General features: G+C 38.3%; 1 long non-coding RNA gene across 1 annotated transcript in view; it reads right to left on the bottom strand.

The window, feature by feature from the left end:
* Positions 1 to 4,017: 4,017 nt before the first annotated feature.
* The window catches only part of LOC134806523 (uncharacterized), a 496,946-nt gene continuing 487,551 nt past the window's right edge, over positions 4,018 to 13,412 (bottom strand). Inside the window, exon 3 of the long non-coding RNA XR_010146541.1 lies at positions 4,018 to 4,034. This is a non-coding gene — a long non-coding RNA (uncharacterized LOC134806523). The remainder of the gene's footprint in view (positions 4,035 to 13,412) is intronic.

Below are 13,412 nucleotides of genomic sequence, written 5' to 3'. Positions count from 1 at the left end.
ATGCATATACGATATCGCTGATGTAATTTTACATCCTTATTTCCATTTCTGAAATACCTACTCTTTTGCAATCTTGATTGATCATTACCTATTGGTAGAAATTTTTATTTGGATGTCAACAACTGGTCAGTTGGCTAATATTAAGTATCAGAAGGCTGCAATGTAATTGTCTTTATTAGTTGTAGGTAAAACTGCGGTTTGTTGATTCATTGTGTAAGTCATGCATGTAAAGTTTGAAATATGCCTCTAAAAACCGCAGATAGTCGATCCGACGAAGGAATAAGCGCAAAACACAAAAAAATATATTATTCTAGGTAATATAGGTAACTACGATTACACTTGGGGATTGGGGATCTACTGGATGTCGACATATACATTAGGTAACATTCAAAAAACTAAAGGGTGCGTTGCTCGTAGTAGCAACCAATCTACCTAACTACGCAAAAGTTCGTCCGTTGACAGTTTATCGGGACTCAAGTTTTTACAGAGACTTGATAAATGTTGTTTATTCACAGGGCCTAGAGGTTCCCTCATCGCGGTCGCATTCCGCGCTACCACACTCCGGTGATAAGCCGAAAAGTCGTATCTGCGTACAAGTTTCATTAATGATTACGGCTTTTTGGTTTAGGACGGCACGGGTGGTCACGGCGACACACGGTTGCGCCACATCGGGAGCCGCTGGATTCGCGCGCGCCGACTCGCGATGGCGGCCACGCGAGTCAACGGCCTCGGTCTTGCGCAAGACCACGCGCGAATCTCAACAGCAAAACAAACCTGCGTGACTGTGTGCGTGGCATACCTACGGCACACCAACACATTGGACTTGTTTATTCCATTTCTGCGCCGGTAGGGCATTCCTGATGCTTACAGAGTGCAGGCGAGTCTAACGCTGTCGGACCGACACGACAGAAGTGCATTCTTTGATAACGTATAGCTGTTATAAATCTCCAGGTTACAGAAAGACTGGAACGTTTGAGCGGCCGATTCATCAGCGTTTGGGTAGTAATAGTAATAGCTTCTGGTTTATCTAAGTGAAGGGCTCGTAGCGGTCGACCTGCGATTAATTGAATGCTAAATAGCTGTTATGAATTTTACTCAATTAGTTTTGTGAAGGTTTTCTTGTGCGCACCGATTAGTTACGAAAATTAAACGCGTTGGCCGATGCTTAAAGGAAATTGACTAATTTAATTCAATGATGTCTTAAATTTTACGCAATTTTCAATTAGGTATAAATAGGTAGGTACCTATTTTGACTCCATAGCTATTTAAAAATAAACGGAATTGTGAGAAATTCATAAAAAAAAGAATATATAGTTATCAGGTTATCTAGGTTTCTTCAGTTCTTCACTCACGTTCGGGTGGTCATCTAAAACGCAGCGAGAGAAATTTTTAATGTGTTTAAGATGCCTTGCCTTTGATACAGTAGGTAAAACCCGTTTCAGAAGATTCTGAAAGGACCGCGCAAAAATCAGGTCTTACTTAAACGGGAAAGCGTATTGCCTATTACTTAATACAGTGAAAAATGCAGATAAGTTTATAATTATGTAGTAGGTAGTTAGGTACGCGCCGTAAGCGGGTAGTCGTATTAAACATCATTGTTCTCTTCAACAACGACAACAAGCCTTCTTACCCACAACACAAGCCTTCTTGAGCTTACCGTGGGGCTTAATCAATTTGTGTAAGAATGTCCCTATAATATAATAATAGTAATTTATTGTATTTTATATTCCTATTGTATTCTCTAAATTCCTTCATGGGAATTAGAGTATTAACTAGTTGATAATGTTGGTAAAGTGGAAATCGGGAGCAAACAAAATATTTTGTTACGATTATCGAGAAGTTACCTAATGTTACTTATGTCATACCACAAAATCAATCGAATTCTGTTTGAATATGTACACAAGTAGGTACGTCTCACAAGGGCACATCATAATTAAGTATCGTAAGTTTTTTGACCTTTTAAGGAAACGACCTTAAGGTCCACGAGAACGTGTAACGCAAGTGCTGCCCTTCGCTTTGCAATGGTCAAAACATTTAAGGTACCATCCGGATTCAGACTAGGCGCGCCGCGACATCTACCGACGGCATTGCTGCCGCAAATGTCAAAAATCCGGGCAGAAACATCATCCAGATACGACAGCCCCGCATTTCTTCAGCATTAAATACTCTATTTAATAGAGTCTGTGCCGAAAGAGAAGAATGTAGAATGTAGGTATTGGGCCCCCATACATTTCATGATTCTTCTCTTTCCGCACGGAGTCTAACAGTGGTGTACCTAGTCTGAATCCTAACGGTGCTCTTAGAAAGTTACAACACTATAGTTACAAGATACTAGTAGTATCTTCTAGAAAATGCCTGCGTTTCAGGGCATTGCTGCTGCGTATTGTATCTAAATAGTGCGTAGCCAACGTGCAATATGCTCCGTAGCTAACGAAACGCAACTGTCACTGTCGCGCTAGTGGGGAAGAGTGATAGGGAGAGGTGACTACGATACGCTACGGAGTGTTAACGATTGGCACGTTTGCTACCCGCACAGCTGTTAGTTTGGCGGCCACATAATGTGGCCGGATTATAATAATCCACGTATTTTGTACTGGTTAAAGTTGTTGCCTAGTTCGCTTAGGTTGAATTTGAAACAATCTCTGGAGATTTAAATTACAATATAAGACGCCAGGTTTGTAAACAAATTGTAAAATTAATATAAGATACACGACCGAGCATATTTAACAATGAAATATTTCATAGGTTGATGCGATTTTTTAGCGTTGAACATATTCAGGCATCAAATAAATTACTTGACAAGTAATTCTGTGTAATTAGGAAAAATAAATTGTACCTACATAGGTGGCCAGGATTATATAAACTTAGCTAAGTAGGTAATTAATGAGTTAGCCTAGACGGAAAGAACGGAATTCATGTTTTTGTCCAGGAGAAGACGTTTCCAGCCTATATTTAGACCAGATTACAGGTCTGTGACACGGCTGTCGTAGCTTGTGAGCTTGTGACTGTTCTTGTTCATCGTTATCTGTTTACACTTTGATTTACGGCTATAGGCAACGAATATGGGTCAGACAGAGCTTGTATTTTCGCAATCACGTAGCGCAGTCAAGAAGTCAATTATTCAATTACACTCATTCCAAACCCTAGAATGCCTACTGAACTATATACTGAAACCTAATGCATTATATGCTAATCTACCTCTAGATTTGACCAATTTCGAATTAGGGGGATGTCGCAACGAAGCACGTAGGTCTGTTACATTCTTACGTGATGTGACATAGGGGTTTATTCCGGGATGGCAAAAAGTAAGTGCTTAGGGCACCACATCTCCACCAACGCCACCAACTAAACCCAAAATTACCAAGATCTCAGCCTCCGGAGATGTGAGGGCAACTCGGTCTAGAAATAGTCAAGGAATTAATAAGTCTTGACCCAGCACCGGGGTGGCTTTTTAGTAGTGTGTAGCTGAGTTTGGAGTCGAGTCTAGTTTTTAAACAGACAATTAAAGTACTTAGGGCAAATAGCAACGGATCATTTCAGATATCGACTTAAGAGCAAATTATGTCGTCCTTGCTTTGTTTGAGTGTGAACCGTTCCATTAAAGGTTTATTTCCGTATGGACGTCACCTTCGCCTTTCAAAATATTTCGAGTTGTTTGTTGTGCATGCGAATCGGAAGTGTTAGAAGAGGTCGCGGCGAGGCTGAGCGCGACACGTGTAACGCTTGCGTAATACAGCCTTGCGCGAATATACCGCGTTCGGACGGTGTGGTTACGCCCTAATAGTTTCGTTTTAATACAGTTTAACGGGCTGTGGGCGGCATGGATGATCATATGAACTAGAGTTGCGGGTCCATAGACAGAAAACCAATATTGTTTCTTTTATACTTGAAAGTTTAGGGTACTGATGACGCTTAATTTCTGGTTGTGATTTACATCGCCCTGCATGATGCTAAAGCCGATCCTCCGAATAGGTACTATATATTTGTCATTAATCGGGAGGACAAATATATGAGAAGTTGCCTTTTTATAAGAACTTCGGAGACATTCCTACGAATCTGTCAATAATTGCCCAAGCTCATGCAGCACAAGCGGAGTCCACTAGGTATTTTGCTAGACATTTTTTCAACAACATAAAAAACTTGAGCCACAGTGAAAAGTAGACAAAATTATGGGTCCGGATTAATTCAGCTGTGCATTATCAGCCCAAACAAGCAACTCTGGACTACTCCAGAGTGATAATGTCAGGGCCCACAGGGCCCCTAAAAATTTGTTACTTAAATTCATATTAGTATCTACGCAAAGTTGTTAAAATTGTTTAATTTAGTGGCACCGTGAGTTGTAGACCTCACGAGCATAGCTTAAAAGTGAATTAATGTATGACTCCACCATTTTGAAAAATTTCGTAAAACTTGATCGACCAAAAAAATATGTTTAATTATTGAACCTGCCAGCAAAATTACATGAGAATCGGGCCTGTAGACATACGAAAGCATTTTTGCGCAAGCTGAAAAGGAGACCTTCGCTAATGCTCAGTCAATCGGTCGGTAATGAAATGGTATGGTAATAGCGAATCAAAGGGCCTCGCCTAAGAGGCCGAGACCTTCTGCTGGCCAACGACTAACGGCCAGCATTGAACCGGCCCTAAAGAATAAAGAATAAAGATGCAAATCGTCATCATGTTGCCCGCTCGTAATATTTACTTTACCTTTTATTTCCTTAGCATAATAAAACCACAAGTGGGCATTGACTACGGCCCTTATGCAAATCGTTTTCATGTAGGTACTACTTAACACACTCGCATGAACATTTATTTCCTTAATAATGTTACAATCTGTGAAGCATTGAAGGTTTTTAAAAGGTCGGTAGATATATATACTTATTGTATTAATTGGAATATACATTCTGAAGAAATAAACCCCTGTCATAAATAAGTTTTTGGCAAAAATTTCATTTTTGGTACAAGCTTTTATCGCTGACTGTACTTTTCACACGACAGACAACTAATACTCATTGAGACAATTCTAAAAACCCCTAACACAATTAGGTTGCGTTGTTTCATCACAGAGTTCCTATGGCCACCTCCTGTCTCCATCATCAGATCAGTTCGACAGTACCAATATTATTGTATTGTCATCAGAACTACATACAGCTGCCAATTTTCATGACGCTACGATCCTTGGAAGATGGTTAAATTAGTTACCTTAGATTCCATTACAAGTTAGTTACATACAGGTCGACCTAATAAAAGCTTGTTAAAAATATTATTATACTCGTAAGTAGAAAACACCTAATAGGTATAGGTATCAGTAACATAAGGTATTGTGTCTATGAAAAATAGGTAGGTTAGTGAGTGTGGTTGTCAAAAACAATAAATTTAATTTAAACCTATTCATACAACTGTCTCAATCTTAATGTGTTTGCCAATATTGTTCGGAGGAATACGTGTCAAAGTCGCAGCGTCCCTTGCGAGGGCTCGCTGTAAATAGCTGGCCCAGATACCGCCGCGTACGCAGCCTGGGCCGTCTGTTACATCGCTCGCCAAGCGTATCCCCCACTGGCAAACCACTTTAATTGTGAACTCGAGGTCTGTAGCAAGCATGCGTAATCCGAGATGAGCCTTATACTGGTTGGGACCAAGGTTCGCACTCGGTTAGTGCTGGAAATAGCAGCCTGGGTCCTACCGACCTCGGCAATTTGCCGATGACGCTATCGAGAACGATTTAACAATGCGAGTGTCATTGCGAAAGATGCCTCTATTTGACTGAAGCACACATTCCAGTAGCTTTGTACTACATGAGCGTAATATATTTACAAGTTGGTTATACCTAAGTCTTTTTTCATTCTTTCTGTGTATGTATTGTATAACTGTGTACTTATGCTGAAATAAATGATATCCTATTCTATTCTATTTAGGAAAGCTGTAGCATAGCGTTTGGGGTTTTTGGGACTTAGGTACTCGGCGATGTTGGTAATTTCTATTTTTTTTATTTCTTTTGGTTAATTCCTCTTCTATCCAAGGTTGGATACCTCGGCGATCTTTTCCTTATTATTTGTACTGAATATTGCGTGAGTTGGATCACTGAACCAATCACGTTGGGTTTTTCTCCAGCATTTATTTTCCCGTATATTCCTGAATAATCTGCCGTATCTCCTTGGAACTCTAGTACATGAAATGACAAAAAGTTTTTATTTCTTGACACTATGTACTATGCAATTGGAACTTTTTAGGACACTTACCCTTAGGTACGTGTCCTAAAAATAATAATAGTCCTTAGATTATTGCAGATCTTACGTAGGTATTCTTCAGTAGGTAGGTACCTAAATAATAAATAAAATTGGAATTGTTCAATAAATAAGAAGTTGTAGGTATAGCTCGAATGATTTTCATAAATTTTTAGTCAATGTGGAGATTCCCATTTAATACCATTTACCAGGATAATGAGGAAATACATAAAATCTACGGCTTTGGGAGGAAACCTCAATTGTTGCAGTAATGTCTAACTGCGATAACAATCTTTTTCACGTCTCAAAATTGCGTGTAGGTATAGGTATTGAAATCAGCTCAGCTCAGTCTTGCTCAACAAGCTTTATCCCAATCTGCTCAGTGCTTTTAAAATTACCACAGTGCAAATTTCCAACGAAAATTAAGATCAAATCATTTTAACAAAGAAAGCTGCCGACATTGATGAGGCGGCGGTTAGTTCAAGGCGAGCCCTGCGCAGTTCGCGAAGGGCCGAACTGGCGTCACGCGCCGCCATTGACCTACTTACATATACCTATAGATAACCATGTTATTTACTAACAAGAGAAAATAATACGCTCAATTATGGAGCTTATCTCAATGCTCATATGGACGATGTTTGGCTGCGGCAGCGGCACTGACTCGTTGGCGGATTGGTGCTCGACAGCGGCGCGCACGCAGTATGCTCGCTGCTAAAAGCCCTTCGCGACAACACTCGGTCACGTACCACAATACACATGTAAAATACCTTGATTTGAACTTGATAGCAGGCGACATCTAGATGTTTCCCAATGTGTAAGTAGGCAACCGGCCTTGCGACATGCGTTCGTTGTGCGGTTCATCTCATTTTATGGCCAACAGATTATTTTTAATAAAACAAATTGGTTAGTCTCAATTTCAAAGTAGATTCAAAATAAGCAATTCAACGCCAAGGTACTGTGTAGGAAGTATAATTAAAAGCATAATACTTATTTATTGCATTTTAAGCGTAGGTAATTTACTACATCTAGAGACTGTAATTACAATATAAGAAATACGAGACCACGAATACTATATAGTTTTGGGCAAACACCAAATAGGTAATGCACCTACCTACTGAAAATTCTGCCACATCCGAGGGAGTCTGCTACACAGGAGGGAAAATTGTGCGGAAGCATAATATTCTCGCAAAACATTTTCTGTCACAAAATTAATGCTTGCTCAATTTTTACTTTAGTTGCTCATAATTACAATGAAAATAGTCGAATTATCTAAATTCCGTTCACATTGTGATATTCCAATACGAGAGGTCTTATCTAGGTTTCCAATTTTCGTTCTGTTTGTTATTATTTATTCCTAAATGAATAAGTAATACTAGTTTTACAGTACAATAGCAAAAAAGCAGACTTAGGTTTCTTCTATACATATTTAAAATGGAAGTAATTTCGCGCGCGATAGTCTTCGATACGTTTCAGTGAGCTCGATCACTGAAGTTGTTTGCGCGGAGCATCTCAAGGCGAAGATAACGCGGGCCTAGAGCGCCAATAATTCTGCTATTGTGAAACAAGGCTTATCATCGCCTTGGTTAGATCATACGAATTACGGTCAAGTTAACGTCGCTTGATATTTTCTGTGATAATAATAAAGTTTCCGCTATCTGTGTTTTTTAAAATTTATTTGTGTAAGAAAATAAAATACAAGGAATGTAAAACTAAGATGCGCCACAGAAACTTATAAACGTTTATGCGTGGTGGAAACGTATCACTTCTCAAAATACATGCTTTATCATTAAAACTTTATAAATCAAAGTCCCCCGCCGCGTCTGTCTGTATGTAACTATGTTCGCTGTATACTCATAAACTACTGAACGGATTTTCATGAGGATGGCACGTATCAATAGAGTAATTTTTGAAGAAGGTTTAGGTGTATTGTTAAGGTTTTGTTATCCCGTGCGAAGCCGGGGCGTGTCGCTAGTGTTTATATACATATTACGCTAGTAATAGATAGTGCTTTTTGTATTTAATTACTTTGTCCACTTTTGCCCTGGAGGATAACTTAGCACATTGATAACATCGTCTATTTTTCGCTGCTGTAACACCAGCAACGCTGTTGCCGTAGCAATCCGTATGTCACCTTCAAGATGTGACCTGAAGAAAATAATAGTTGCCCCTGAAAGATGTTTGATGGTGCCGAAAGATGTACCTACATATAGTTTCGTATCGTCAACGTCGATTAATAAAACGAATCGCAACTATACCTAGGACATTGTGTATTGTAACTGAAAACTCGACAATGACTCATGCAGTTGTAGCTAATGGCAAGTACTTAGTAACCAAGTCTAACCCGTGATAAGTTAACAACATAGGTCCAGAATTGATAATATTAGTTAGTGGATAGCTACATATATATGTACAGTCACCTGCAATAATATGTTACACAACGAAGGCAGCAAAAATATCTGACCCGATCTTATTTGTAGAGTCATAAGAGCGTGTCACATATTTTTGCGGCCTTCGAAGAGTAACATATTATTGCAGGTGACTGTACGTTATACACTTAAATCACGTCGTTTTAATACATTTTTCATGTTTAATTTAAAATAAACCTGAAAGCGGGGGAGTAGGAAAGTATGCATTTGATTATGAATGACATAACTTATAGAAAACCTTCTCACTCTGAAGATTTACAATAACTAGATGAACTCGTGAGGAGCGAGATGGCAAAGATTTAACCATGTACTAGATCAATATAATATGTTTATGTAGGTACCTACCTACACTGAACTGTCTGCCGTATATCAAACTTAGTGTTTTTGACCTCACGTGACATATTCAAGTATGAGTGATCCAAAACATTCAGACACGAAAACATATGCGTTATTCATCTGCCCGAAAGGGCATGTTCAACGCATTTAACGTATCTTCGAGGAGACATGCCAGTGATAAGTGAGGAGGCGACGTCAATGCACTCCGCAGCATGCCCCTAGGTCAGTTCCCTGTGACTCAGCCACTAATGCACCGTTACGTATATAGCGCATCGTGATACTCATCTTCATTACTATAACTATTCCCACAGCAAACCGCCGCACTATTCCAAATCCATCGACGCTTAAATATTCGACGGTTGTAGCTATCTTCATAAACAAACGTCAGTGAATGCTACCTAGTTAGTATGATCGCTTATGTTTGAACAGCGTGGTACATAGACTCAAATGCATTGACGAGCCTGTTGCCGCCTCAGAAGAACAATCGTCGTTACCCGGTGCTCCAGTGACTTTACAAATAATATGTAGGCACTGCTTTCTATAAAACTTTCGGTTTCGATTTTCGTTATGCGAGTTAGATCAGTGAAGTTCCAATCAGATAATATGTTACAGATTATGAATGGACTTGGTCTAATAAGATTTGGAATGGTTAGGTAATAGTGGTAGATAGCTATATCAGTGTTTGAGCTTGACCCTATTGCATGTTTGCTTACTACAAGAATGTCTCTAGATGTACAAAATTGATATATGTAGGTATATATTATCTATCAAACATAATCCTCATGTTTCGTTTGCACGTTTAACATACCCAGGGTCGTTGCGCCGAGAATCGATGCATTCCCATTTGAATACGATGAGTGTTGATTATGTAACTGAAGCCGCTGCCATCTGCTTGTTTACCTCTGTTTCTCTGTGCCCTGAGGGCAGCTAGCCGCAACCCTTCTGCCCTCAGACCACCGGCCACCCTCAAACTTCCTCGTTTTTTACCACGCAAACAGGCTTCAATGAGAAATATCGGTTACGGAAACACTCACTGCATTACAAATATTTAATTTTGTCATCTACGATTAGGTTTCGTTAAAACCGAAACTACAATTTCGGTGACCATCTAATAATATTAATATTAAACAAGCGTTATCTAAAAATGGGGTCGAAAGGCAAAATAGCGGGTGAATGAGCCAGATGTAAAAAGCTAAGTATAAAATAGACATGATATCGGACATGATCTGCAACTGCATAATCGAGTGCAGCTTGTGCGCGCTGACCAATAGGAGGGCGGCGCGCGCATCGAATTAATTCACCACCACCAAGACGGTTGGGGAATGCACACATTTGACTCTTGTAGATAATGCAAGTCAATATATGAAACAGTTAAAGCGTAATACGTTTTTTTAAAAACAAAACTTATTTACACCGCTGTATTTGGTACTTGTTTCCTCTATAAGTACTTACTTACCTAAGTCTAATAAGAAATGCATTAGAATACAGTTTTCCCATTAACTTAAGAGAGCTTTTAAATAAACTAGAAAATGTATAAAATAGACTTCAGATGTGGAAGTTTGTATCTATGTTTATATCTATATGTTTGTTTGTATTATATCGAACAAAACGCGTCATAGCAGAAAGAGTTAAGGATTATACATATGTGACGTAACGTTAGGTGAGCAAGTCTTCATAATCCTGAAATCTTGTACGTAAATTGTATTTTACATCATACTAGGACCTACGGCCCAATTCGAATAATGCTTATAAGATGTCACAGCGATACGATACCGATCTGTCAGTGTCAAAGGTGACATTTCTTCAACCAAAAATGCCACTTTCGATACTGACAGATCGGTATCGCTGTGACATCTTATAAACATTGATCGAATTGGGCTGCTAGACTCTAAAATGATAGTTCGATCAATGGCCATCAATTTACTAACGTCAAGAACTCGAGGCGTTAAACTTGGTAAAACACACCAAATGTGGGTATTTAAAAAAACACTCAGTGAGAGTGAGAGAAAAACACGAACTTACTGCACCTTAATACGCAATTAAGTCCCTTCTTATTAAACATTATTATATTGGTAAATATAAAGTGTGAAAATTTCAATCAATACCTAAAATAATTCAGTTGGCATTCCATATGATATCTCATTAATAATAAGAGCAGTTAATTATAGGTAAAATTTTCTTGTCTGCTGCACAGCAGAGCGGAAACATTTTGTGTAGGGTTGCGATTTATTGCGGGTTGCCTTTCGACAGTTTCGACAGCCGGTCACCCGGTTGCTTTTAATTGGCTACTCGTACAAAACATCCAGATAACGATAACTTTTTGTATTTTCAGTTTAGCTTTGATTCGATTCTGTGTAATCTTAAAAAATAACTTTATGTGCACTGCTACGGCTTGATCTAATTTATCTTTAATTTAATTTTAATTATTTCCACTTCACTTTAGTTTTGTTTATTATTAATGTTATTTATTAAATTTCAGATAAGTGAAAGAAAGGTACTTAGTTCAAGATACTTTATAGTTTTTAGGGTTCCGTACCTCAAAAGGAAAAAAACGGAACCCTTATAGGATCACTCGTGCATCTGTCTGTCTGTCTGTCTGTCTGTCTGTCTGTCTGTCTGTCTGTCCGTCTGTCACAGCCTATTTTCTCCGGAACTACTGGACCAATTAAGTTGAAATTTGGTACACATATGAAATTTTGTGACCCAAAGACGGACATGTAACGTAAACAAATGAATTTTAACCATGGGGGCCACTTTTGGGGGTAAATGAGAAAATTAAAAAATAAAGTTTTTCAAACTATATCATGTTACATATCAAATAAAAGAGCTTAATGTGAGAATCTCAAATATATTTTTTTTATAATTTTAGTATAAACAGTTTAGAAGTAATTCAAGAAAATAGGCAAAAAATGACCATTCCCCCCCCCTTATCTCCGAAACTAATGGGTCTAAAATTTTGAAAAAAATACATAAAATAGATCTTTACCTATAGATGACAGGAAAACCTATTAGAAATATGTAGTCAAGCGTGAGTCGGACTAATTGCTTAGTTTTTGATCCGACCCCTACGGGTTTTTTATTTAGCATTAGAAATAAGATAAACAATCTTGGTGTGTCTTTTAATTGAAAAACACATTTTAAAAATAAGTTACGGCAAATATGTAACAATTACGAATCTAATACGATCATTTACATTCTTATGCTTTCATGAGTAATTTGCAACTAACAAACAAGTAGACAGTTATAATCTAATTAAACTATCACAAATGAATACTGAAGGTGGTTCCGTTAAGGCCATAGACCTAGTTTCTGGTGCACCCAATCCAAATGCAAAAAAAAGCTTTGCAATCTGTTAACGCATTACCAACAATTAAAACGTATGGTTAACCAAAAATACTTTTACTGAAAATAAGTGCCAGATATATGATAACTATAAATTTGGATACATCTGACGGACTAGTTAATGGCACCACTCGACTACTAAAGGCAATAGAATATGGTCGTCATAAAATTACAAGTGAAAGGAGGCCTTTGCGATTATGGTTGCAGTTTGATAACAATGTTGGCATTGCGACAAGAAATAAATTTACGCGACATACGCGAAATCATCATTTATACATAGAATCACAGTGGACACCACTAGAAGCTTCTACGTATACAGTGAAGCAATGGAAGTCGTCGAATCTAAAAGTACATCGGTCTCAATTTCCAGTAGTACCTGCTGAAGGAATGACAATCCATAAATCGCAGGGATCTACAATGGATAAAGTTGTGGTTCATTTAAGTGCAAACGTAAAACGTTTAATGCTTTACGTAGCTTGCTCCAGAGCTACATCAGCTGGTGGGCTATTTTTGGTTACATCAGATGGCGATTTTAGCCAAGATGTTAGACACAAGTCCAGTTTATTTGGAAATGAAGAGACTAATTCAAAATAAATTAAAACCCCAGTTCGAGTTTTTACAATCACTGGGTGATGATAATATTCAAATTATTTTTCATAATGTTCAGTCGTTAAGAAAACACTTAATAGATATTAAAGCAGACTGTATCGTTAATTCTTCTCACATCGCGATGTTTGCTGAAACATGGGGTTCCCCAAGCGACAATTTTGTGCTTGAAGGTTTTGAGCAAGGGTGCAGACTAGACGGCCCTAATATGTCGAATGCAAATCCAGGCTGGGGTTCTATCGCATATATAAATAATAATTGCATCAATTAACTTGACAATAGCTCCACGAAAGGTTTTTTTGTAGACAGTCCAGGCGGTGGGCATTGCGAATGTCTCACTTTTAAAGCATTTGGTGTTAAATTGTTAAGTATATACAAATCTCCAAAATGTCTACCTAAAATTGCCGTGGATTGTATGAGAAAAGCTAAGATCCGTGCACAAGAAAAGATTATTATAGCGGGAGATTTCAATATTAATT

The sequence above is a fragment of the Cydia splendana genome, chromosome 3 (assembly GCF_910591565.1).
Source record: "Cydia splendana chromosome 3, ilCydSple1.2, whole genome shotgun sequence".
Lineage (NCBI taxonomy): Eukaryota > Metazoa > Arthropoda > Insecta > Lepidoptera > Tortricidae > Cydia > Cydia splendana.
Note: the sequence above shows the minus strand (reverse complement) of the source record. Positions and strands in the feature narration are given on the sequence as shown.